A 24690-nucleotide genomic window follows, 5' to 3' on the forward strand; every position below is an offset into this window, starting at 1 on the left:
ATGACTGGAGAGGGACAAGATGGGCCTCAAAAGCTCTTTCCCCTAGTCTATAGGTAAACTTCGCTCACAAAACAACATTGTGCTTCACTTTGCAAATGAAAGTCTTGATTTAAGGCCTCTTCTTTCGTTTTTCTTTTTCCTTACATGCGCTACACAAAACTGCCTGCTTTAACGATCAAATAATTTAAAACAACTATCTTTTCACTTTTAGCATTATTCTTACGCATTGTTAAATGACTAATGGGAATAGCTTTTCAATGAAACAGCGTCGTGAACATACCTTGACGGGGAAAATAGAACTGACGAGCTTTGACTTTCCTGAATTAACAAGTCCCACAACACCGATAGCAGTTTGACTGGCCAAAGTCTCTCGAACATTGTTGATCATCAAGGACCATCTGATCCATCGTGCCAATAGTTGCCGATACTCATCTGGCACTAGCATCAAAGTTTCTTCCTCAAAGTTAGCATTCCATTGTTGGAGGATATCGCTAACGGGTGTGTTATGATCAATGTTTCTCTTTTTGCATTGGTCTTGCAGCTGTCGCTCGAGAGAATAACTGATATACCTTTCGTTGTATATAACTCCTTCCTTCATGCTACCAACAAGAAATTTTAACTTTTGGTCGTAGTCAGGAAATTGGTACTCTCTGCTTGGAAATACATACTCCAAGCAATTGTCCGCGTGGCGAGTGAATTCGATAGCTAATTGACCAAACTTTTTGGACAAGTCAGTGATGTTATTCAAAAACTTAAACGGTGTAGTCAGCAATCCCCACACCGACAGTCCCAATTTACTGGCAATGTTGACTTTTTCGTCCACATATTTATTTTTGTTTTCTTTCACTAGTGGGACTTTTACCTGTGATTGCATGAAGGCGACAAGCAGAGTACTACATGTTTCAAACTCTCTGCGTAAGCCATTTAAAACCGTAAGCATCTTGTTATTCAAACTGCTGCAGTCAACTTTAGAGGAAGAGCCTGAAGTCGGCTCGGCAATCAGTTCTTCGCTCAACTGTTGGAGCTTTTCTTTTCCATCTATCAATAATGTCATCGGAGCTTGGGGACAACGAAATGTGCCCATTTCACCTTCAACATAAGCACCAGTAGATGGATAAATCATCTGAAGATTAGTTTCACCAACAGGCACAAGAACATTTTTTATAGCTCTGCCTTCTCTGTTGGAATGTCGTAGGTCATGTAGAAGATCACGAGAAAGTTTGCAAGTTTTTAATAGAATTTTGTTTTCCTCTAATTGTTGTTGTTCCTTTGCTATGCTTGGGATACCCTTAAAACGAGAATGAAAAAGAAAATCTTCTAGTGCTTTCATGGAAACTTTGGATAAAGCCAGTGTCCCTGGCTTGGTGTCACTGGCGAGTAATAATTTACAGCAATCGATGAGCACGTTGTTCATTTCAATACTTTCTCCAATTGCGCAAAAAAGACTTTCAACTGGTACGACTGATACAGCGTTGTAAAAAAATTCCTGGATAGAGGCCATTCTGTCGGACATGCATGACTCATCTTGTTAAATTATTCGTGATTCTGCAATAACGCTCGGAAAATGTATGAAATATTAGGATTTTTATTGTGAACAAAATAACAAGTTGAGTATCTGCGAACAACAATATTACCATAACAAGTTCTGTATGTCACTTAATATGACATGTGTCATATCTACTTAATATTATATTGTTTATATCTTTTCGGTTAATGTTCGTATCTTAACACTCCCTTTCGAAAAATATAAACTAATCACTATTCCTTTAAATGTTTGTTACTCCCATATTAGATCTCATTCGTTGAAATACAGTTTTTTCTAATGGTTTCGTTAACATATCAGCAACCATTTGTTGTGACGTACAATACTCAAGTGCAATTTCTTTCTTCAGTACTTTGTCGCGAATGAAATGATATTTTATGTCAATGTGTTTCGTTCTTGGATGGTATTTTTGATTTTTCGACAAACTTATTGCTCCTTGATTATCCTCTTTTATGATAGTTGGTTCCTTTTGAGTGAAGTTTAAATCATGTAGTAATCCTCTTAACCATATTGCTTCTTGACATGCTTGTGATGCTGCAACATACTCAGCTTCAGTAGATGAGAGAGCTACAATACTTTGCTTTTTGCTTGCCCAACTTACCAATCCACCACAAATCATGAATAGGTATCCTGAATGTGATTTTCGATTATTTGGATCACATCCCCAATCAGCATCAACAAATCCACTTAATTTGACTTCAGATTCCTTATGTCCATCAAAGCAAATGCCGTAGTTAATCGTACCTTTAATGTAACGTAAAACACGTTTGGCAGCATTCCAATGGTTTTGGCTAGGGTTAGCACAGAATTGATTAACTGTTGAAAGTGCTTGTGCCAGGTCTGGTCTTGTCGCTGTAACTGCATACGTTAATGCACCAATTAATGCTTGATATTTGGTTATGTTCATTGGCTCTCCTTCATTATTCAACAACTTGGTTCCGAGCTCAACGGGGGTTGCAACAGGTTTGCAGTCTTGCATTCCAAATCTCTTCAATAAATTCGTCAAATACTTTGATTGACGAAGTCGCATTTGTTTCTTTTCCCTGTCTCGTTGAATTTGAATGCCAAGACAGAAATGAATTTCACCTAGATCTTTCATTTCAAAGCGTTTCTTTAAAATACCTTTCTCCTCTTCTAGCATTTTCTTGTTGTTACTTGCCAGAATCAAATCATCGACGTATAACGCTAAAAGCATGATATTGTCTCCCTTTCGTTTAATGTACAGGCACGGATCAGAATTGGATTGAACGTAAGCGGATTTCTTGAAGAACTGATCAATGGTATCGAACCAGCATCTCGAAGATTGCTTCAAGCCATATATGCTTTTGTTTAATTTACAAACCTTCTGTTCTTGTCCCTTTTTCTCATATCCTTCAGGTTGCTTCATGTATATTTCCTCTTTAAGTTCGCCGTTCAGAAATGCCGTTGAAACATCCATTTGGTGTACGTCCAAATCTAACTGATTAGCAATTGCCAAGAGAGAGCGAATCGATGTATATTTTGCTACTGGAGAAAATGTTTCTTCATAATCTAAACCATATTCTTGTAAGTATCCTTTAGCAACTAACCGGGCTTTATGTCGTTCAATTGAACCGTCTGCTTTGTACTTTACTTTGAATATCCATCGAGAATCTATGGCTTTACGATCTTTAGGTAAGTCAACCAATGTCCAAGTATTGTTTTTTATGTGGGAGGAATATTCATTATCCATTGCTTGTTTCCATTTCGCCTTATCTGGACTATGAAAAGCTTCATTAATGTTGAGTGGTTCATCGTGACGGATAGATTCATCATCAATGCTAGCGACATTGTTCTGCCACCAATTACCTGTGATCACCACACCATGTCTATCGGGAGATTTGTGTATTCGTGTTGATCGTCGTGGTTGTTGTAGTTCATCTGTCATACTGTTGTTGGAACTATCTTCCATTTCTTCATTGACTTCATGTTCTTCATTGTCTTCAAATAGTTCATCATTCTGTTTTTCGGTCACAGTATCTTTATCATATCCATGTATTACTATAGTAGATTTCTTTCGTCGATCAAATGAGCTTTCGTCAAATAACACGTCTCTTGATATGTGAATTTTACCAGTTGAAGCGTCGTAGAGTCGATAACCTTTACTTGTGAGGCTGTACCCAACAAATGTGCATTTCTTGGTTTTGGAGTCCCATTTCTTCCTTGTTTCCTTAGGAACGTGCATGTAAGCTGTGCAACCAAAAATTCTCAGATGTGAAACATCAGGCTTCTTAAAATGGAAACATTCGTAAGGTGTAACTCCGTTCACGGATACAGTAGGACTTCGATTTCTTAAGATGACTGCAGTTTGAACTGCTTCAGCCCAGAATTTCTTTTGTAGTTTTGCGTTGTTCAGCATAGATCGTGCAGTTTCTTGAATGGTTCTGTTCATTCTTTCAGAAACTCCATTCTGCTGTGGCGTTCTTGGAACACTAAACTGATGCTGAATTCCTTTATCCTTTAGATATTTTTCAAACATTTGACAAGTGTACTCACCACCGTTATCTGATCGAAGTACTTTAATTTTTCTTGTTAGTGAGATTGGTCACCATTGCTTCAAACTCTTTAAATTTCTCAAAAGCTTCATCCTTACTCTTCATAAAGTAGACTGTTGTATACCTTGATTTATCATCAATAAATGTTATGAAATATTTATTTCCACCAAGACTTGTTTCTTCCATCGGTCCACAAACATCGCTATGGACAAGATCAAGTACATCTTTAGCACGCATTGCAGGTTCTCGAGGAAAGGTTGCTCGTATCTGCTTTCCTTGTGCACATCCTTCACAAACTTCAAAGTGATCATCAGATTGAAAATTAAGACCTTTAACCAATTTTTGATCTCGAAGTAGACGTAAATTCTTCAGGCTTAGATGGCCATACCGTTGATGCCATATTTCTTCGCTAGTATCACTTGTGGAAACATTCGCATGCTTCGAATCATCCTGTTCTTTAACATCAAGAACATACAGGTTATTCATCATTCTTCCTGATCCGGATATAGATCCATTTTGATCAAGTATCAAGCAAGTGTGTTCATTAAATTCAACTGAGTATCCTCGTTTTGCTGTAGCACTAACTGAGAAGAGATTTTTTCCTAAGTCTGGAACATATAGAACGTCAACCAATCTTCTCGGTTCATACTTCTTCTTAGACTTAATCTCAATGTGTACATTTCCTTTTCCCAGTGCTTGAACAATTCTGTCATCTCCTAGCTTTACCTTTTCAGGGAATTTGAATGGGATGAAATCAACCATGATGTCCTTATTATATGACATATGAGATGATGCACCTGAATCAATGTACCATGCAGATTCTTTGCTATCTGTAAACAATGATGAATTCTGAACTGTGGCTCCGTAGGATGCTTCTTCCGTTTTATTTCTATTGTCACTTTGCTGATTCTGTTTGGGTTTGCGGCATTCTCTAGCCCAATGTCCAGGTAACCCACAGTTATGGCATTTACCTTTTCTTTTGAATTTGGTATTCTTAACTTTGTCGTGTTTGGACTTTTGACATAGTAGTGCTTTCTCACCAATATCCTTACTTTCGTTGGATTCTTTACGTTTCTGTTCTTCGTGAAGAAGTCTAGCAGTAACGAATTCTAATGATAAGTCATCCGCTCTAGATTCCAATGCTGTTATTAAGCCACTGTACGAATCGGGTAAACTACAAAGGAGTGTCGCCACTTGATCTTCCTCAGAAACAGACGCACCCAATGCTTCTAATTGACTTGCAATATCCTTCATCTTGTTGAGATGTTCGGTCATGGAATCATCAGGACCCATACTTGTAGTGAAATATTTCTTTCGCAAGAATAACTTATTGGCCAAAGATTTGACTTCATAATGACTTTCTAATTTCGCCCAAGCATCTTTTGCAGTACGCGCTGATCGAACGAGAGATAGCTGTTCATCGCCGAGAGACAAACATATTGTTGCAAATGCCTTCCTTTCCCGCCTTTGATATTGTCGACGTTGAGTATCAGTAGTTCCTTCACCATTAGGTTCTACCTCATCGCCAATAACTATTTGCCAGAGATCCTTCTCTTCAAGTATCATCTGCATCTTAAACTTCCAAAGGTGAAAGTTTTGGCCATTAAACTTTTCGATCCGTGTAAATGCTTCGTCATTTCCCGAAGTCGCCATATTCAATATTTCGCACTTATGTAACTTATATTCTCATGAATCGCGATATCTCATATACCCTCCGTATTTGCCGTTATAAACAGAAACTCAAACGCTCCTGGGCCCATAACCTGTTAAATTATTCGTGATTCTGCAATAACGCTCGGAAAATGTATGAAATATTAGGATTTTTATTGTGAACAAAATAACAAGTTGAGTATCTGCGAACAACAATATTACCATAACAAGTTCTGTATGTCACTTAATATGACATGTGTCATATCTACTTAATATTATATTGTTTATATCTTTTCGGTTAATGTTCGTATCTTAACACATCTACCTTTTCCAACAGAGCACTGAGATACGCCAATTCAATTATTTCACTAGGACAATGTTTTGCAAGTTGCTGTTGCCTTTTCGTGACTGCGTACCTCTAGAAGAAAACATTGTAGAAAACTATAAGATCTTAAAACTTAGTCCAACTTTTTCATTTATATTACAATTTCAAAAGAATTTTGAGACAAAATTAACTTACTGTTTTGTTTGCTTTGACCATAGTCGGCGCAAGATACTTGGGATTTTTGAAATGTGTTTCTACACGAACTCGCACTTTGTCATTGCAGCTTATATTTTTTGCCTTTATTCTAGTCTGAACTTCGTATCCAGAAGATTTTATCACGTCCACTGGCAGATATTTTCCACCAATAGACACATCATTTACACTCATATTATCAATAGACAACTGATACACGAACCACATATCATTCCCAAACACTTTGATCACAGCCTCTTCGCCAATATGCTCCAAGTGAACGCCATTTATTTCGGGGGCGATTTCAGTTGAAGATGTGGTGCATTTCATATTTTCTTTGAATGTTTTGAGATCTGTAAGATTTCGAACAAATGCAACCTCGACCTCGTGGACATATCTCTCAAAACTATGCTGAACAAAGAAATTGAATTTATGAGAGTGGTTGGAACGGTTGCCATTATTAAAGCTATGTAACTGTTCATTTGAGCCAGTGACTGGAATGATAAACAGTCTCGAACGATACAGTAATCCTGACTTAGTCTGCAAATGTTTGAAACGTGCCCATAAAATATTCAATGACGAAAAGATCTCAAATGTTTGGCCTTCAAACACCCAAACGTATTCCAAACGTTGAATTTTGAATTGAAAAGAGAATAAGTAGCAGTTATAACAATAGCTAAGAATAGCAGCAAAATACAAAGGTTCTGTCAAAATATAGCTATAAATTCATCCAGACGTTTTGCACAAAAATTAAAACACTCAATTGATTTTTTGGGATGAATGGTTAACGTCATCACTAGCTAATTAAGTTTCGTTTTTCTCCTTTAAAATATCTTTTCTGGTAATTATCTACTTACGTTTATCAAATATTGCCGATGAAGCTCAGAGGCACTAGCAGTATCACAAATTCTAAAAAAATTTTCAGCTTTCGACGCAGGTAGTATTGTGTACTTTGAGTCCAAAGAAGTGTCCAAAATAAAATAAGACCCAAAAATGTTGAATCGATTTACGACACTGAATTCATAAGTTTTGCCGTTAATAATTTTGTCCAATATTGATTTACAATTATTATAAATGTCGTCACTCTACAAACATAGTAAAGTTCAAACTCATAAATAAACCAAAAGTTCGTATTTAATAAGGTAATTAACTAAACCTCATATTGATAAAAGTGGAAGATAAAAAATAATTGCTACGGTGTAATACAATGTACGTATTGGTTTAAATAAAGGTTAATATGTAAGATTGCAGTGGCGAAACATTTGGAGGCAAAGACGTATTGAAAAAAAACTAGGTTGTAAAATTATAGATAATAGATTGACCGTTTCTCCAATTCAAGGCCGTTTGTATGATAATCAAACTGATGTTACCTGAGTTTGTATAGTCTTTAAAGGTAGATTGATAATTTTCTTTACAACCTCCCATAGCATCTTCTACAAAAGGAAAATTATTTATTTTTTATTTATTTGCTATTATTTAAACACGGTGACAAAGACTTTGAAATTAAAACTAAGCAGCTTTAATTTATTTTGCTCGCTGCTGCTCACTGTAACTTACCCCTAGATCCGCTACTGCAAGGAGAAATACGTTACGGTGAATTAATGCCTGTACAAAACTCACTCATAATTCCAAGACGGAATTTTCATGGCACTGATTGCTTGATTTAAATATATTCGCAAAATCCTTACTAACGATGGAAAATGATTTTGCCATTAATTAGAGAGCGCAATTTTTATGTTGCACCCAGTGAGTGTGGGTGAGCTTTTACTTTAAGTGTGTTTGAAAAACTTTTAATCTCATGGAGAAAACACTGCAATCTAATACAGAGACGAGCTACACCTTTTGCAAGGACAAGAGTAAATATTCTACGAAAACTAGACTTAAATATAGACTTAATTATATATAAGTTACATTGCACTAGTTGAAGCTTGCTCCAAAGTCTCATTTAAGTATAACGTTCAGTGCCTTTATACATAGAAGCGATTAAACTATTGATGTAAATTATGCCTATTTCGTATTTATCATCATTCAACATGCCTAAAGAAATTCGCATGAGGATAGTAAATTGGTTGTGGAATATTTTTGAACACGCATGCTCCGCCAAAAAGTGATTTGTCTCATAAAGAGTGGAAGGTTTTTTCCAAAAACAGAAAAATGCACATGATTAACTCTGAAAATTTAAAGTCGAAAGTCACACAAAAGTAATATGACAGTATAAAATGGTATCATCATAAAATCAAGCATGTTTCAAATTTGGTAGTGTGATAATGATCTGGTAGTGTAATATGATCAACAAGACAGCATGCAGATGCATTTCAATACTTACTTCCACTATTGCGCCATTGACGGCTCCAAACAGTTTGGGAATTATATCATTTTTTTGAACGATGTGAACGAAACACTCGTTTGCCCCATTTATCGACTCCACGTATTCCCTAAAGTTGCAGCTCGCTATTGGCATAAGGCCAAACGTAATACATTTTAGGCGATTTTTCAAATATGATTCGCCTTGGTTTTTGAATTTTTCCAGCAAAAATAGCAGCAGGAAAGATGCAATGGCGCCACCAATGGAATGTCCTTGATGAATAAATGTAAGAAACACATTAAAAACGGCAAACTCACTGAATATCAAAAACCCCCACAAAAATTGAACGTCTTTAGATGCTAACTCACGTGCCAAGAGAGAAAAACTGAAATCAAAATAGCGTCGATGATTTCACTTACCTGAAAATATAATTCGTTTCTTTTGTATTAAAGCGATGGCAAAATATTTCAAAGGGATTTTCTCTGCTTCTTTTTTGACGCCTGAAAAAAGATTTCGTGAGAGCATATAGTCATTACAACATAAAGCGCTTTTGCTTTACAGAAAAAGCCATATATTGAAACTGAAAATGTCGTGTTACTGTAGTTCTTTTAAAGTAAATGGTTTGAACCTGGGAGTATCGTTACATGTTTGTAAATGTAGATCGTCCAGGTTGGCATAGTCCTGAGAAGGACTGTTTTTGTTGTTGTTGACTGACGTTTCGACAACCTTAGCGGTAGTCATCCTCAGAGTCCAAGTTTGACGATCTAAATTTACAAACATGTAGTTCTTTTCTACAGTAGTCTGAGCGAAGTATATGACTGTACATATGTCCCACGCACGTCTAGTTAAGTTAACGCAAGTTCAAATACTGCAGAAATCATAACACTGTTATGCATGCATCATGCATAACGCTGGATCACATCATGCATACTAGTCAAATTAAAATGTCTTAAAACTAAAAAATAACGCAAAGACTTAAAGTTCTTACTCGAAAGGATTTCACCTCGATATGTGGATTCAGCACCAGGCGAAGTTAACGACGACAAACCGTTAAAGCTTACATAGATAACATTACCACATTCTGCCATCACATATTTAGGAACGTCCATGTTTTCATATGAAACATAAACATTGCTAAGTAAATGTTTTTTTTCTATTTCTTCAAGGTCCTTCATTCTGTTTTCAGGGTTTTTACAATCGCGAGCAAGTTGACAACACAGCAATGCATGGTGGATGTGAATAGGATGGAACAGATCTGTTTCAGCGATCCAGTCTTCCTGGACTGACTCTGACGGTGGCTCTTCTGTATGTTTCTCTTCGAGTTCATCTTTTAAACGAAGTATCTTTCTAACAATCTGTTCCTTGATGTCATCAAGAAGACACCTGAACAAGTCTTCACCGAGAAGTTGATTGAATTTGTCGTCTAAATACGCTAAAAACAAGTCGCAGGTGCTTCCTTCGATGTGCTTTGCTGCTTCTGCGTGACTAGAGACGAGGGAATCTTTTATGGCTTTCTGAAACGAAGCAACAGAAGTCCTGATTTTTTTCTCTCGTTCCATCTCATCCTTCCAAATGAGCCTTTGAGGGTTTTCATTGATCACTTTCAAATCTTCCCGAAAATCCTGTATGGCTTTGTTGTATATATCATCAAATATGGCGCAAGCACCTTTATTAATATCAAGATTGAGGCCACAAGTCGAATCGTCGTTCACGTCTGACATGTCTTCATCCATTGTAATGTTTAGTAATAACAGAATACAGTATAAACTTCCTCCGGATTGTTTTAAAATTATTTTATTAAGCTTTCGACTGGTTCCTTTGAGCCTTCGTCAGAATGAGGTAAATAACTGTTTACACGTGCTTTTAGCTTGTAGACGCCTAGAGCGTCTAATTGGATTAGTGGGTAGATTAATGTGATTGGATGGGGGAAATGCGTTGCCATGGGTTTTGGTCTATTGTGAATATGATCGATGTTAATACCCTGTGGGCTTGATAGCTCAACAGGTAGAGCGGCGAACTAATATCCCGAAGGTGCGAGTTCAAATCTCGTCCAAGTCACATGTTTTTTTCATGTGCATATTAAAAACCGTGTTAGGATTAATATATAATATATATGTTATAGTTATAAAGCGGAAATATCGACTAGTTATAAATAATTATTTACAGTTGAATGAGGTGTTATATAAAGTTTGTGTTAGGTTTTATCACAAAAAAAAAAAAATTACAAAGAAAATGAAAAATATCTGATAAGGTAGTAATAGCTATTTACAGGTCAAAAATAGTGTTAAGATGTTATATTTGTTTGTTGAGGTTAGGTTTACGCTTCTTGATATAAAGGGCTTCTTTGAGTATAAGGGCGAAAGGAGTGTGAGCGGTGTCTAAGATACGGAAACAGGATTGTGTGTAATTGTTTTTGCAGTGTGGTGACGAGAGTAAGTGCCTGAATATGTGTGAGTTTTTGTCCGTGGTTGTGTGTTCTTTAATCCGTGTGGAAAGGTGGCGGGTGGTCTCCCCAATGTAACTGGAATTACATCCAGCACAAGAAAATTCATAAACCACGTTGGATCTTTGGATCGTGGGAATAGGATCTTTGAAGCTAAAGTGATTTTTGATTTTAAAAGATGAAAAGTTTGATGTCTAAGTCTGTGCAGTAGCGTTTTATTAAGTTGTGTAATTTCCGTTCGGTGATTTGTGAAATGTACCCAATGTAGGGTAGTTTGAAGAAGTAAATCTCGAGTTGGGTAGGTGTGGGTTCGTTTCTGGTGTTTATTTTGTTTGTGTTTTTGTCATGGTCATATGCACTTAGCGTCTACAAGATAAAAGCACGTGTAAATTGTTAATTTCCTTATTCTGCTGAAGGCTCGAAGCAACGAGTCGAAAGCTCAATAAAATAATTTTTAAAACAATTCGGAGAAACTTTCATTTTTTATGTATTAAATGCCTGGATTACCAATTTTCAAACTTAGTATAAACTTCGTACAAACATCAATTACCAAACATTTTGCAAGACTATAATATTAAATTAGTTATCACTGACACGTATTGCAAGTGCATAATAAAATTAGCAATCCCGGAATAAGGAAGCTTCGCCGGCTTCCGTTCTAGAAAGAAAAGAGAACACACACGACTAGCAACATTGAATCCTTTATGTGGAAACAAAAATAAGCAAATTTTTTTAGAAGGCAGCCGGTAGCTAAATTCCGTGTATTCAAACACATAACATGAATGCAATAAATACAAACTGTTGCATCAGCACGCAAAAAACAATGTGAATTTAAAAATTATTGGATCGATTTTCTGTTTATAGGACATCACCATTGCAACTTAGACAAATTGAGAACAACATTCGTAAGGTATTCAACAATTCAGTTTAACATGACTGATCTTTGAAATGTTTAAAAGCTGTTACTCCTAACCCAAAGTCACGGTCCTTTATAAAAAATTACTAATCTAATGCGCAAGTCAAAAGACATAAGTATATCTTTTCCATTTCTGTTTTTCATGGATCTTATCTTTTCGTACATACAAGGATACTGAGGGTTGGAGAAACATGCACCATCGCTCAATCAACATGCATGGGCACAACGATGGTCGCGACTAAGAAAATTTCGATGTCCTTTTACTCAAAATACATGATGTTCATAAAAAGTCGTAACCTGACGAACTCTTTCGCACGTTGTCCTAAAAAATTATTACTCTATTGACACACCTGTTCAAGTATTTTACTCGTGTGTTTTATTCCATCAAAAGTCGCGCAAACCTAAAACCATACATTCACGACAATCTCTGTGGCTGTTTCAGACATCTGGACAAATTGAGACGATAAGGCGAGTGACAATTACCGCAGCTACGTCACAGTTCAGGCCTATGTATTTATGTTCATTCAATGGCTAGTTATCGATATCACAAAACTGACAAAATGTGCGTTTTCGATGGTTTTCTAAGCATATTATTATATAGAGCGACTGTCACATATAGTAATGCACATTCAAAAAAATCGCACAATTATTTTTCTAGCAGAAAACTTGTGCAAAAAAACTCTATATTGGCTCGCATATTGATCTTTCTTCAATGCTTTTAAAAGCACAGTTTGTTATGAAGAAAGACAAAGTCATTTAAAAGAAGTTCGACGTTGAAAAAAACCGATCAGTTCCGCAACGGGCTTTTTGTGTCGGTTTTTTCTTAACAACCTGCTAAGAGAAACTTTTGCTAAATATGCTGTCATTCCACCATAATCTCGCAAAAGAAATTTAGACAAAACAATAATTTTCATAACTCCAATCACATACGATGTATTAAAACTAATTTGATGTACCCAGGCGTTTCACATAGCGTTCGAGCAGTGACAATAGAGTAACTGATAACTTGGATTGATCCCCCCTCTCCCTCTTCTCTGGTATAATGCTCATGTTTATAAAATAAACACTAAATGAAAACTGGGGACTTTTATGCGTGGAAAACTGCCACAAAGACGAAAGGCTTTTAACTTGAGATAAATTGGAAGTTAACTTCTTACAAACTGTTGCTGAGGAGAAAGCCTTGGCGGAAGAAAGCATGCACTAAAGCTGTTCGAAATCAAGTTCTTCGAAAGGCGTGTTATGCATATGATAAATTTCATCTTTGCATTAGTAAATTTCGTCATACAGGAACTTGAAGTTTTATGTTAAAACTAATTTTACACGAAACTTTATGAAAGTCAATTAATGTAAGAAAGATTCCAGGACTAAAATCTTTCCAACTGAATACTTCAATAGGTAGGTACAACCAATCATCTACTTTTATTTAGTCTATGCAATTGCCTTCAGCCTTGAGTTCATCCTTCAATTTCTTCAGCTCCAAGTAAAACTGTAATTTATCTGATTTTCTAGGATAGATCATCGTTCGTGCGGACGACGAAGGCATCACATAGATTGCCTACATATCGAACAAACCATAAAAATATTTCAAAATGCATTTCTAGGACAGCTTACGTCTCGCCAAGGGCATAGAAAACGGGGATGCAAGTGGAACACGTCCTAAAATAATAAAATTTAATGGTCGCCCCCCCCCAAATAATTAGGAAACTCGTAGTCAGGAAACTCGAGTTCCTCGGAAGGAAATATGTACTCCCGAAAATCGTTAATGCGACGAGAGAATTCAATGACAATTTTTCCAAACCTTCCAGATGATCTTACCATTTGCTGCAAATAGTTAAACGGCACATTCAACAATGCCCACACAGATAAACCCCTTGAGTTGGCATCGTGTCTGGCAAATTCATCAACGTACTTGTCGTTACCAGCTTGCTCGAGAGGGATGTAAAACTTGGGATTGCATGAATTCACCAAGTAGAGCATTGCAAGTCTCAAACTCAATAAGCAAGTCATCTAAAACGTTCAGCATCTCGTTATTCGCGTTACAAAAGGAGCTCTCCACATTTAGTTTTTTACTCAGTTGTTGGATTCTTTCTTTACCATCGATTAGCAATGTGATTGGAGCTTTACTACAACGAATCTTCGTCTTGCTTTCGCCAAACTTATCCGAAGATGGATAAATCACCTGTAGGTCTGTCTCACATGCAGGAAAAGTTGTTCTTTTTGCACTTCCTCCGAATCTTGGTCGAGGAACGTCTTCATGAAGAAGACAAACAAGGAGTGCATTAGTCTTATTCAGTAAGTACTTAACATCACCCCATCGCAACATAGGATTGGGTCGTAGTTCCGTATTTTCTTGAGGAAAAAAATTAATCTGTTCCGTTTCCATGTGGGCGATTTGCATGAAGTCGGTGTTTTATAAAATCGATAAACGAAAAAATGGTATTTCTCTTCAAAAGATAGATCGGAAGGCAATGCTTTCTCAAAGCAGCTCAACCTCGTGGATACATCTCTCAAAATTACGCTGAGAATACAAATGGGATACAAATATAAAAATAACAATATAATGACAATTCCCCCATGCCATTGAGTGGTAAATCTTACATTTTACCTCCTCCAGCCTCTTGTGAAGTTCTTTAGTGCTTACAAAATATTCTCCAAGTTCTCGAAGAGCTTTGACAGCTTGGGCATCTTCTGACAGAAGTTTACAACTGGACACATTACTATGTTCACAAAATAAACTGGTTGTGTCAGAGCATACCAATAAAAACAAATAAATACCAGTTATTTTTCAAATTATTTTAAAGAAACCTAGTAATGAGACCAGGTTTTCTTAATGAGCAGTGCTAATTTTTTAAATTGCCTGGACTTTATTAGATTCATGTACTCACCTGTAAATGCATGGGAATCCAATTAAAGCCTTGCATTTACTCTTACTCAAACCTTAGACAATTTTGGCAACATGCATGAGACTAGCATTTTCTTTAGCGCCAGTTAAAAAAAATAATGTGGCAGATTTATATCTAAACAAAAATATATCAATAAAATAAAAACATCAGTATCAGGACTTTTGATAACAATGCTCTGAAATGTTGTTGCATGAGATGCATGTAATAACACTTGTGTATCAGCCTCTTCATGGTCACAACACAGGTCATCAATCCTTTGAACACTCCTTTGGGTTTGAAAGAAATGCAAGGCTACAATTGGATTCTATGCATTTACAGGAGTAGAAATATTTAGTCGAAATCATATTTTTCACCTCTTTGTCAGGTTAAACGAATAGAAAACATATTTTAAAGGGATAACTCAAATTTTTACATAGCTACCCAAATGGTTTGCATGACCAGGCAGGAAAACGTTTGCATAGTTGAAATGAAAATCATTAAATTTTAAAAACATTCTCACAAGTAATGCAGAGGTTATATTCCCAGTAATCCACTTTTGCATACTTTGCGTCTATCAGACTATGAATATAGATTGGCAAAAGATATAGATAGGCATTTTAGTTAGTAGTTAGTACTACTTACTATGAGTCCTGTTTATTTGTGTATGACATAACATTAGTAGGATACATTGCACAAAATCCACCTTTTGTATAAAATTGATAATTCGTTGGAGATTTAAGTTATTTGGGAAATGTGAAAACAACTAAATATATATTGAAGACGAGAAATATGATGTTGGGGCACGAGGAATTCCAATGGGCAATTCATTCACAGACTTAATTATCTTTAATGTACTTCCTTTCTGTGCGCTTGCTGTTGTTATATATACTCAAGGAAAGCCTCCATCGATCCTAATTTCAGTGAATCGATCTTTAAAAACAGATAAATAAAATAATTTATGACATTTTGTTTCAAATCAAGGAAATTTGGATACAACTTTTGTGCAAAAAATTCTGTGCAAAAATATTTCAAAGTTTTGGTTAAAAAAAAATGCTTTGACCTCCACCTTCTTAAACTGAATTTTTGTCACTATTGTGTTCTCTTTGTTGTAAAGTGTCAATGGTTTAAAACTCAAGGCATTCGTGCAAAACTTTGCATTCAAGGAAAGCGAAGGATATTTGATATATTCCACCGGTTCATTATGCAATGCAAAATGAACAAATCAAAGATGAAAAACCTATTTAAATTGAAAACAAATAGAAACGTGCGTTCTCTGCTAAAGAAAAGCTTTCTTTTCATTAAAATATAATTTAGACATAGAATTTTCAAATCATTAACTTTTTGAATAGGTTTCGATGGATGAATGTGCTTTCACGTATCAACACTTCTGTTTCATTGAAAACATCGTCGTCTTATTATATTGGAACAATAACACATGAGTCAAATTCATTAACATAGCTAAGCCTATCTGAAAAGAGTACTATAGTTGTAAATTGTAAATTCAATGCATGTTTCCGTAACAACGAGTGTTAGAGGTTACAGATGCTCGATTGTTTGATAAAAATCTTCATGAATTGATTTCATTTTCTAAAAATTTAAAATGTACAATTTTTCGGTCAACTAACTATAAAAAATTATAATTGGTAGAAAGCAATTGATTTCAAATGAACCTAATGCATTAATTAAAATATATGATTGCAAATCAATATATGAATGTTGGCCGACACAATTATCGAGGCCACATTGTAACCCGTCCACCTATAGATATGACATGTTCATTTATCTCGTAATCAACATGAAATGACGTGCAACCTGTGTTAAATGATAGGTTTATAATATGTTCATACTCACTCCTTTTCTTTTGCTTTCTTCCCACTTTTTCTTTGTTTTTTAGTCTTTATCGTTTCCTTGTTTTGCTTTAAAAATAAATGTACTTTCTATGAAAAATAAATTTCGATAAAAAATGTATTTTTTGGTATGATTGAAATATATTTAAGCTAAATTACCAGACATAGATGTAAAGTGCTGCTTTCTTTGTTCTCGATATATTTTAAAAAAGTCTGTGAGAGATCATGTAGCTCGTACTGATCCTCCAATTTCTCTGCGATCCAACGACCCACATCAAGTTCATCACAAAGACCAACTTTACGCAGCTTTGCTTTCCACTCCTCAGAATTGAGGTAGGAATCGTAGTCAAAGGACAACACTGACAGTTTAAAATCACGTTGATGGCTGCTTTCTGGAAATCCAATTTTCTTTTTGATTGTCTAAATATAAATAAATGTCCACGTCAAGTAAACATCTTCAATTTAACCGGATATTCGCTACATTTCGCAAAGTTAAAATAAGAGTGAGTACTTGCACACAAATATCTACATGTGATTTGTAAAAGAAAAGCGTCAACATATAATAGTTCAGCTTAAAGACCAATTTAAGGAAAACGCAAGCCAATAAATAGGCGAAACGTTTATATTACATAGTTAACAACAAAGAACTTATCTAGTACTTCCACTTCATTTTCCACGCCCGCTTTTATCGTGTCAACGTCACAATTTCCCTTTTCAACCATTAATTCAACAAAAAGTCTGTCACCAAATGTTAAACAAACAAGAACAGGTACGTTTTCTTTCTCGAGTATGGAAAGCCATTGTTTTGATGACTCGGAATGAGCTTTTCTAAGATGAAACCAAACAATAAGATTGGTCAATCAAATAAAAAAATTGTTTACACCAAACATTTTTAAGCCACGTTACCTGTAGTCAACAACAAATACAACAATCCGAGTCAAACTTAATAAAACAATTTTGCCAACTCAGGAATTGTCTCATCACGATCATCCACACCAGGAAAATCAATGACATCTAAACCTTTTAAGTGCTTATCCAAGTTGTAAATCAACGGAACGGTGGTTCGCTTCTGATCTGTGGTGCCTGTCACCGTCTACAACACACATATAATTGTTAAGCGGTTTTCTTTACTATAACAAACGTAATGGAACTATTAGTATAGGTAATAGTATAGTTTCCACTTTCCAGTGCAATGACGTATAAACATGCACGAGTGTGTTTTTAAAAACTGCAGCGAAATAGGGCGAGTCCAAAGGACGAGTGCTACTTGAGGTCTTTTAAAAACTAACCAGTGTATGTTTAGCCGTAATTGTACGAGAAATTATACTATTACTTAATAACAAGATACTTTCAGATATTTCTTGACTGTACCGTCCAACTCTGTCTCGATCGCTTCGTACTCTCTATCGCTTCATAAATGCCTCGTTACGCGGCATAGCTGTTACAAAAATTCATTAAAAAAAAACAGTGCCTGCTGTTTTATTTCTATTCTTTGCATTCTTTTGTAGCTAATTCTTGAGTTTCAAATGATTGCAGTTGTGGAAATCTATGTTTACTTACAACTCCTGCCATGTTTTTTTTTAATTGAAAAGAATTTTCTTTTTTGGCTTTCACTGCTTTTCAGCTAATCAGTTTACGAAATTTACAGTGCAACTACACATTTTCACAGTGGAAGTACAGATTAACTGCACTGCAATGAACTAATCACAGTCGAGAAATATATCAAAGTATATTATTATAACCACAAACGACTAATAAAACCTATATGAAACTAATGTCGCTTAATTAAAGCTCTAAAAAGTATCAAAGGATCGATAAATATGCACAATAGCACAACAACACTAGTCATTTTTTAATGACCCAATCACACACAAAGGTAGTGGAACAAACGAGATAAAATGGATAATGTTGACCTCAACAACAGTGCTTACCATTACTTCAAACATTGAGCTAACAAGTTTTGATTTTCCAGAGTTTATCAGTCCAACAACACCAATAGAAGTTTGACTGGCTAACGTCTCCCGAAGTTTATTAATCATCAAAGACCATTTAATCCAGCGAGCAACCAGTGGGCGATATTCATTTGGTACAAACGTTATATTTTCGTTCTTAAAATTAGCGTTTCATTGTTGAAGAATACTTTCTATTGATGTGTAATGAAATATGTTCCTTTTTCTACACTGACGCTCCATCTGGCGTTCGAGAGAGTAACTAATACACTTCTGATTGCAACTAACCCCTTGTTTCATGCTACCAACAACAAATTCTAACTTCTCATCGTAGTCAGGAAACTGATACCTTTCGACAGAGGAAATAAAGTGGCCAACATCATTAATGCGATGAGAAAATTTTATAAAAAGCTGTTCAAACTCTCCAGATGATTTCATCATACGCTCCAAATAGTTGAAAGGCATTATCAGCAGTCCCCAAACGGATAATCCAAATGAATTAGCATGTTTGGCCAACTCATTCACATAACTATCATTACCAGCTTTTTCGAGAGGAATCTGCACTTGAGATTGCATGAAAGCACCAAGCAAGCTGCTACAGGTCTTGAATTCACTCCGTAAAACAGTTAAAATATCCAGCATCTTACTGTTCATGGAAGAAGAAGAAACTCCAGAAGAAAGTGATGATGCATCTGATGTTAATTCTTCGCTTAACACTTCAATTATTTTTTTCCCTTCAATCAGCAAAGTTATTGGCGATCTAGTACACGTGTTTGATTTTTCTTTGTCTTGGCACTCAGAAGATGGAAAAAGCACCTTAAGATCAGTTTTACAGAGAAGCACTCGTTTCCTTGCAGAATTTCTTTTGCGGCGACGTTTTGAACGCTTTAGAATTGTGACAACGCTCGAAATACCCTTGTTCAGTAAAGGATTAACCATTTCCAATGGAACTCGTTCGATAAATACTTGTTTAGGAGAATTATCATTTTCAAACTTGTAAAATGGATATCTGAGTTGTGTATGCAAAAGCCAAAAGGCAAAATATTTGTCACTAGGAGCCAAATCAGGACGAACGCTCTTCATCATAGACTGATTAGAACGCAAATGAAACAATGCATTTTTTATAGCATTTTCTGAAAATTCGGAGTCTGCAACCGCCATTGGAATACTTTTGCAATTAGACAAAATTTGGCAGCAATCCAGCATTACACTTAGTTCACTCTCAACAATAGTATGAAAAAGACTTTCAATTGGCACCACAGACACAGCATTTTTTAAAAAGTCTTGGATGGATTTCATTTTAATGGAGCAATTAGCTTTGTGCGTTTTTTCCAGCAGAGCACTTATATACGCCAATTCAATAACTTCGGAAGGACGAAGTTTAGCAAGTTGTTGTTGCCTTCGAGTAATAGAATAGGTCTAAAATTAAATTATTTAATGAAGAGGATTAATTGTGTTATCATTTCTCAAGAGATGTAGACACACACACTCTGGGGTAAAATTTCAACCAAGAAATTATTTCATATGGACCAACACTATATGGTAAAGTTGACCAACGTTATTCTGGTTAAATTGATCAACCAGTATTCCTTGTTAAATTAAACCAATTTTAACTTTTTCTACCGTATTAAGTATGTGCTTCGCGATTTTGAATGTTTCTTCAACCAGTATCCTGCTTAAGTGATTCTGAAATTACCAGGATTTCAACCACAACCCTGGTCAATTTCAATTTATCTTATTTTAGTTTCGAATTCATTCAACATATATTTTTGACCAGGATACCTTTATAGCCCGTGCAAATTACTTGACAATTCATGATTTTCACGTACCGTTGTCTTTGCAGGAACAGTAAATGACTCGAGATACTTGGAATTTTCGAAATGTGTCTTCATCCGAACACATACGTTTTCATCGTAGATGATGCTCTTTTTCTTTATTCTTGTTTGAACTTGAGAACCAGTCGATCTAACGAAGTCCACAGGCAAATTGTCACCATCAAAATGAGCTGTTGTGACAGACGTCTGGTGTACGAACCACATGTCGTTACCAGATACCTTAATGATAACCTCTTCACCGATATTTTCGAAATGAACACCAGATATTTTTGGAATGATTTCATTGACGTCGATAGTATTGTTGCTTGTCCGTTTGTAACAGGCTAGGTCAGGAAGCTGACCTCTGACAAAAGCCAGTTCAACTTCGTGCACGTACCTTTCAAGGCTATGCTGTCGAAAAAGTAAATCAAATATTTTCCTTAATGCACTTAAAAGGGCTTCAAGAAATCAAGCTATGACGAGTTGTATTGCTGATTAATTGATTATATTCCTCATGAAACTTTCTAATCGCAAGTGCAGGGATGAGTTTGTTATGTTGAATTGCAGCATATTGATAAATCATATGCCCAAATAAGCGGCTTAAACATTATCATCAACATACGTTGATGATAATGTTTAAGCCGCTTATTTTAGCCTCTGATGCAGTCAAAACCTCAAACTTCGATCCATTGGACTTTTTTTCAAGGATATAATAAATTCCAAAAATACTCAAGCGATCGAAGCCAGTTAAATTTCTCAGAACAGGCTTGCACGCTTTGCTTCCTCAACAATCATTTTAAAAAACTTTTTAACATCGGAAAAAGGGTCCTAAAAAATACAAAAAATTCAAGTAGTTGGATGAATTTTACATACACTATTACATGCAAATAATGTTCCGAGCAAGCGAAACTGAACATTATAAAGACAAGTCTAAAGATCGGCAATGCATTTTGAAAAATTTCCAAACAGTTAGAGACGTATTGAGTGTTGAAAATATTTGGGTAAATGGGGTACACTCCTAACTCCTATTTGTTGATGAAATTGTGTCTAACATAAAGTTTTTGAGTCAAACTGAAGAACTGAGTTTACGTTGATCTGCAGCTAGCTATATATAAAATTTTTGTGTTGCTTTTCTCACTGTTGTTACAAATAGAATCGTATAAATAATATGAATCAAATTGCTTATTTGCAAAAATTCAAATTCTCAAAATTGTTTGTTTAGATATAATGATGCTTATTTGCAAAGAAACATTTGCGGAGTTTGAGTGAATGCGTAAATGCGCAACTTGTATGAGCAAAAAGTAGCCATTGGGCATTTTCTTCAAAAACTGAAAATTGTTTGGAAATAAAATCATGAGATATTACCTCTAATATAAAAATATTTTCGACAAGAGGAAATGCTTTTATATCTCACATCCCTTTTGACTTGGTAACAGAAATACTTTTAAAAATGGTAAAAAAGATTGTTGACAGAGGTACTAAAATAAATCAAATTAGAAACCTAAATGCCGTTTCACTGAGCTCAACAGCCAACTGCTTTTACTGCAGATCTCTAACCATATAGCAGTCCTCTAGAAATGGAAATGATCATTTATACCTTCGACATCATAAAGTTTTTTTATTGTTTTTACAGGGGTGTACAAAATAGTAGCCTCTTATGTAAAATTATCGTCATAGGTTGGTATATAGCTTGTCATTCTCAGAAAAATGTTATAGAAATGAAGGCTTACTTTTAAAAAATATATGAAACAAAAATGTAATGTTGAGCAACTATATCACTTTAATCACGCAATTAATAATAATCCGGGTATTTCATGGTAAAACACAATCGCTATATGCGCGTATCCTTCTGTAAAAATACAGTTGAATAAAAGGTCTATGAATTCATAGCTGGTGAAATAATCTCTAGTGTTTAATCTTAAGAGAAGTGTGCCTACTACAAACATTTTATTATTTTTGCAATAAAATGTTCTTATAGCTTTCGTTTCTAATATTATGCACATATCAAAGCTTTGACATAAATGTCTAGCCCACTAAATTTTTTTATTTTGATTAGATTTTACATAACACACAATAATGAATTTCCCTAAAAAGTCTCGTTAGCTTCACCCTAAAAGATATATTCTTAGAATGGCAACTATTGGTTATTGCAACGTCTGGATTTTTTAAAATATTGATTAACCCTAAAAAATTTTTGCATCATGATGTTTTGTTTGATGTTTCTATCTGTTAACATTATTTGATTCCTCTAAAATGAGACGTTTCCTGAGTTTTTCAATAATAAACGTCAAATCCTACGAAGTTGGATTAACCTAACCACTCACTTACCGAGAATTGAAGCAAGACTTTGTTTGAGGGTTAAAGTTTATAGAAAACTTGACCTGAATATAGACGACTTATGTTTGTTATTGTGATAGCAATTTGGAAAAACTTACATCAAGTGTATCAATAGACTCTTGGATGACACTCTCAACAAAATCCCATAACAGATTCTGTAAAGACAATGCAATTAGCTATTATTTTTTGCAGGTCAACAAATTTATATTATATACATGAATTGCTCGCTATCATTTGCAGACATGCACTTACAATGCAAGTATTTTATTAAAAAAAATGCACATAATTTGATATGCAGGCACAAAAAACAATCAATAAGTTTCTGGGCTATTCTTTAAACTAATCAATCATAGATGAGAAAAAAAAGTTAAAAAAGTCATACCTCAAGTTGAGTACCATTAAAAGTGCCAAATAGTTTTGGAATAACATCATCAGCTTGGACAATGTTAAAGAAACAATCCTTTGCTCCGGGTATTGACTCCACATATTGTGTTAAATTAATGTCACCCACAGGCAATAAGCCAAACATGAGAGATTTAAAACGAGATTTTAAATATGATTCATCTTGTTGTTTGAATTCTTCCAGTAAAAAAATCAACACTAAAGATGCAATTGCTTCACCACTGGAATGTCCTATAAATGACAGAATAAAAAAAACATTTGCACATAATATTTAAAAAAGCCAAGATTAGCGTTAACCCCCTAATTAAATGGCAAAAACAAAAGCTCAAACTCCACTAAAAAGCAGGATATGGAGTTTAGAAAGCCATTGTCCATTAGCCATAGTTGGCCTTGCCAAATTTACAAGAGTTTTGGGCTTCGGGCCCAAAAGAAATAAAGCAAGATGAATAATAGCTTGATGCAAAGATTACATAAAGTACAATAAAAGTGGGAAACAACAGTGGGAAAATTACAAAGCGTAGTTATTGATACAAAGTGACGTAAAGTATATGGTTTAAATGAATGCAAGGATACTGAGTACAAAATTAAAAATGAAGAAAAGGAGAGGGAAAAGACTATGAATTTTGAAAAAAATCTGAATTACAATACACCAAAACAGGCAGTCCCAGTATGCTACAAATTCTTTGGATGTAAAAAAACGATCAGATACTAATCAAGAAGTCTTAAAGACTAGAGAAGTAAGAAAGAAATGGAAAAATACTTTAAGAATTTTTTGAGCAAAAATTGGATTAGAATGGTGAGAACAAGGATAGCTATAAAAAAGCAGACACCTAAAAACAGGAGAATACATGTTATTAGGATGTAAATATTAGTAAAGATAAAGCGTACATCAAGACATGACAAAGCTTTTCAAATATTGGTAGAGCTGGGGTTATAATCATCAATTACAAGTAATTAAGAAAATAATGATCATTGATGATTCAGGTAATGGATGGGCTTTGCAAAATCATAAAGTAATAGAATAATGATAGTGTATTGTGATAGCTATCAACTATAAATAGGCCATACTAAGCCAAACCTACAGAGAATCTGATCAAATTGTCAAGAAATGATTTAAATTGTTGGTGTGTCTGTGCAACTAATAAAAGTTATTTTGAATTTCAAATCTCACAATTTATCTGAAAAAATGATCCGTTTCTTTTGAAAAAATGCTCTGACGAAATACTTCAAAGGGATTTTCTCAGCTTTTTTTTTCACATCTTAAAACATGTTTTTTAAGAAAAATTTTTCAAAATTTCTCTAGATTATTACAAGTACATTATATAGACAAGATTTAATGTTTTGATCAAAATCAGCTGCAACCAGGGGCGGATCTAGACCGATGCAACCGATGCGAATGCATCGGTCAAAATATTTAGATATTAAAATCTGCGAGTTTGCATTTTAATGAAATAAATAGCAAATATTATTTTCGAATTATTTAAAACGCACATTTGACAGTGATATATTGTTTAGTTAACTTATAGATTTAGCAGTTTTAAGCTAAAATTTGGTCTAGAAATAACATTTGTG

The 24690-nt window shown here is 35.0% G+C and overlaps 2 long non-coding RNA genes across 3 annotated transcripts; both read right to left on the reverse strand.

Moving 5' to 3' along the window:
• Positions 1-16762: 16762 nt before the first annotated feature.
• Positions 16763-18850, reverse strand: LOC124433729. The gene is made up of 4 exons (XR_006944589.1): positions 18548-18850; positions 17523-17709; positions 17276-17444; positions 16763-17036 (listed from the first exon to the last, which is right to left on the reverse strand). It is a non-coding gene; the product is annotated as an uncharacterized LOC124433729 (long non-coding RNA).
• Positions 18851-21176: 2326 nt separating this feature from the next.
• Positions 21177-23165, reverse strand: LOC124433731. 2 transcript variants are annotated; one of them, XR_006944591.1, is made up of 3 exons: positions 23099-23165; positions 22815-22871; positions 21177-21207 (listed from the first exon to the last, which is right to left on the reverse strand). It is a non-coding gene; the product is annotated as an uncharacterized LOC124433731 (long non-coding RNA). The 2 variants fall into 2 exon arrangements; XR_006944593.1 differs by lacking the exon at positions 21177-21207 and adding an exon at positions 21886-21950.
• Positions 23166-24690: the final 1525 nt, after the last annotated feature.

Source organism: Xenia sp. Carnegie-2017, unplaced genomic scaffold, assembly GCF_021976095.1.
Source record: "Xenia sp. Carnegie-2017 unplaced genomic scaffold, XeniaSp_v1 HiC_scaffold_14, whole genome shotgun sequence".
Taxonomy (NCBI): Eukaryota; Metazoa; Cnidaria; class Anthozoa; order Malacalcyonacea; family Xeniidae; genus Xenia; species Xenia sp. Carnegie-2017.